This window comes from Astatotilapia calliptera, chromosome 12 (genome assembly GCF_964374335.1).
Source record: "Astatotilapia calliptera chromosome 12, fAstCal68.1, whole genome shotgun sequence".
NCBI classification, from domain to species: domain Eukaryota; kingdom Metazoa; phylum Chordata; class Actinopteri; order Cichliformes; family Cichlidae; genus Astatotilapia; species Astatotilapia calliptera.
In genome coordinates this window covers 10,841,124-10,844,706 of record NC_137433.1, presented here as the reverse complement: position 1 = coordinate 10,844,706, position 3,583 = coordinate 10,841,124, and the positions used below count along the sequence as shown (strand labels likewise).

The window sequence follows — 3,583 nt, the reverse complement described above, 5'->3', positions numbered from 1 at the left end:
TACAGTAGAACAGCAATGTTGTTTATTTCTTTACTACAGGAAAATAATGAAGAAACATTGACAGCTGTTACAGAGGAGGAAGCAACAGAGACACTTTATGAGGTTTACATCTTTTAATACTTTGTGTACAGGAAACACAGGCGACCAATAAAGCCAGTTGAACAAAAAACCTGTTTATTCTTCTTTCAACATGTTGAGGTGATGGGTCAAAAGAAATGATTGTGACATATGGTGTCTCTGACTGCGCTTCCATCTTGTATGTCCGTGGGAGGGTCAGGATGTTCATGGTTTGGATCACTGCTGATGTTTGGTTCAGAAGGACAGTGTTCTCCTCTAATTGTGGCAATGTTGTGAAGAATCACACATGCCACAATAATGTCACATGCCCTTTCTGGGGTGACCCTGAGTCTTTGCAGGCACTGGAACCGGGCCTTAAGCATTCCGATAGTCATTTCAATTCTGGCTCTTGTCCTGCAATTAGCCAGATTATATCGCTGCTGTGGGCCCGGTTCAGGGTCAGAGTAAGGGGTAAGCAAATAGGGTAAACATGGATACCCCCTATCACCAAGCAAGTAGCCAGTGAACTCTCCTAAGACAGAAGGGTACACTTCAGTGCAAATGTCCCTGAAGCAATTGGTCTTTATATATTTTAAAGTATTCTCAACTCACCATGTCCAAATTTTGTGCTCAGTGTACATTCACGGAATATTTGTGAGTCATGGACAGAGCCTGGCCACTTGGCTTCCACATTTGTGATAATGTTGGCAGCATCACATATGATCTTCACAGTGCAGAGAACACAAATTAGCATCCATTACTATAATGAAATAATTTGTTAGTTTGACATGCTACAGGGAACTATGTACCTGTACATTAATGCTGTGGAAAGACTTCCTGTTCACATAGTCTCCTTCATTTACTGAAGGAGCAATGATTGGAATGTGAGTGCCATCTGTACAGCCAATCACGCCTGGGAACCCTGAAAATAAATGTGCAATTTAAGTAGTAGTCCAAGTATCACCACATCATACATTAAGTTTTGGTCATCCTGATACCTGCAATTTTGTGGCATCCCTCTTTGATAAATCTTGTGGGTCTGTGACCGGGGAACACCACAGACGAGTACAGGAGATGTTTCAGTGCAACTGTAACATTCCTGACTGCCCGACAGACGGTAGCCTTGGAAACGTGCTCAGCGTCACCAATATTATACAGAAATCAGAATCAGAATCAGAATACTTTATTGATCCCTGGGGGAAATTATTTTTTGTTACAGTGCTCCATTTTAAACCAACATTAAGACAAGACAGACAATACGCTAACTAAGAATAGTACAATATATACATATATATACATACATACATACATACATAAGTCACTTATAAATAAATATTTGGAAAAGAAACGTGTAGTTGTAGCAGTAACCAGTGTGTTAAGTGGATGCGTTGTACAGGGAGATGGCCACAGGCAGGAATGATTTCCTGTGTCGTTCAGTGGTGCTTTTCGGTAATCTCAGTCTCTCACTGAACAAGCTCCTGTGACTGACCAACATGTCATGGAGTGGGTGGGAGGTGTTATCCAACATTGTCTTTATCTTGGACAGCATCCGCCTCTCCGACACCACCTTGAGGGAGTCCAGCTCCACCCCCACAACATTGCTGGCCTTACGGATCAGTTTATTAAGTCTGTTGGCATCTGCGACCCTCAGCCTGCTCCCCCAGCATGCAACAGCATAGAGGATCGCACTGGCCACCACAGACTCATAGAAAATCCTCAGCATTTTCTGGCAGATGTTGAATGTTGAAAGCTCCCGTTTGCAAAAAACGAAGTGCAATACAAATAATATGCAATGAACTGAGAGCATGTCCGCGATGTGTCACATGCGTAATATATGGCCTGAGGATGTTATCCAAATAAATTATAGATTGTGCTGAGAAACGGTAACGTTCGCACAGAAAATCATCAGGAAATGATAAAATGTCCAAACGCGCTCTGATCACTCTCTCCCGGCGGAGAGCTCTGCGGAGAATTTGGGCTTCACGATCTACTGGCTCTTCAAGGAAGTGGCACGCCATGTCCGACACTTCCTACTGTCAGGTTTCCGACAAAGGGGCGGAGACAGTCAGGGTTAGTTGTAGTAAACCTGCTAGGGGGCAGGTTAGCTTCACGGAGTGTGTCGTCATAGTGACTCACTCAGGCTGCAGCTGAACTCGCTTTGTGAAACCGAAAACCCAGAGTTTTCGTTAACTCAGGGTATACTTACTCAGTTTTTCCACTAAACCGGCTTCCTGAAACAGGGCCCTGGGGCCCGTTCTTCGTACGTCGCTTACTACATCCAAGATCAAATGACACATCCAAGATCAAATCATCGCGCTAACCGTGAGCTCGCTAATCCTGTTCCCCGAACACACCTGCTGTTGACGATTACTACAGCTGGACGCAGGAATGTGACATCACTGGGTGTCGTAAAAGGGGCTACGCATCGATAGTAGAAACATTGATCGGCAACCCGCTGATTGGTCGGCGAAAATGTCGAAGGGGCGTGCTCGGTATTTTCCGGCAGCAGAGCAAGAACTCTTGAGTGAGGGATTTCAGGAGTTTCAGAGTTTAATTAAAACGCAAGAGAACACTGCAAAGGCTGCAAAAGCAAGGAGAGAGGGCTAGCAGAAAGTTGCTGACAAATCAAACTCGTAGGTAATTTAATAATAATAATAATAATGGATTGGATTTATATAGCGCTTTCCAAGGCACCCAAAGCGCTTTACGATACCACTATTCATTCACTCCCACATTCACACACTGGTGGAGGCAGCTACGGTTGTAGCCAGGCTGCCATATCGCGCCATCGGCCCCTCTGGCCAACACCAGTAGGCGGTAGGGTAGATCTATCATATGACACTATATTGTCCAATATCATATGGCATTATATTATATTATAATATGTTATATTATATCCCCTTTCACATTAGAGCCACAACAGGACCCACAAGAACATGGGAACAAGTAAAGGTGGAATACAGGAGTATTCTACAGAATGGTAATATTTATCTCTTAGATTGCTTTTCGTCTCTTGGCAAGGTAATACTGGCCTGTAATACTCTATTACTCTGTTAGTTTGTTCATAACAGCAACCAAGAAAAGGGCAGAGGAACAAAAGACAGGTGGTGGTCCTGCACCCCCTCGTCAACAAGTTGGTTAAGTAAATAATACCCTCACGGGAATATCGATATCTCTCAATGAGCACACTGTCGCGCTGAGCTAAAGGATCCTGTCTATCCCGCAATATACGCTGAATTCTGAAAACTCTCCTTATCAATCTTGCACCTTCCGCAATGGGCTGCTCGCGTATACGGACAGGACATGGCTGCGACAGGCTTCCCAAATCCACCTTCGCTTTTATAGCCGTGGTCTCTCATCTTGATTACACAAAGTAATTTGCAATTACTACTGTGAAATATGAATTACATCTGTAATAATCACATACATGTAATAGAATGTTAATAGTACATTTCCCTTTTTTAGGAAATGACCTGTATGTATCTGTGTGAAATCAATAAAAGGATCAAGTGCTGCATTATCTTTA

The 3,583-nt window shown here is 43.4% G+C and overlaps 2 long non-coding RNA genes across 2 annotated transcripts; one reads left to right on the top strand and one right to left on the bottom strand.

Moving 5' to 3' along the window:
- On the bottom strand, positions 1-1,007 carry LOC145432397 (uncharacterized). Its single transcript, XR_013912674.1, has 3 exons — positions 867-1,007; positions 670-781; positions 1-589 (listed from the first exon to the last, which is right to left on the bottom strand). It is a non-coding gene; the product is annotated as an uncharacterized LOC145432397 (long non-coding RNA).
- A 1,578-nt stretch (positions 1,008-2,585) lies between these two features.
- On the top strand, positions 2,586-3,583 carry LOC145432399 (uncharacterized). The gene is made up of 3 exons (XR_013912676.1): positions 2,586-2,874; positions 2,970-3,037; positions 3,115-3,583. It is a non-coding gene; the product is annotated as an uncharacterized LOC145432399 (long non-coding RNA).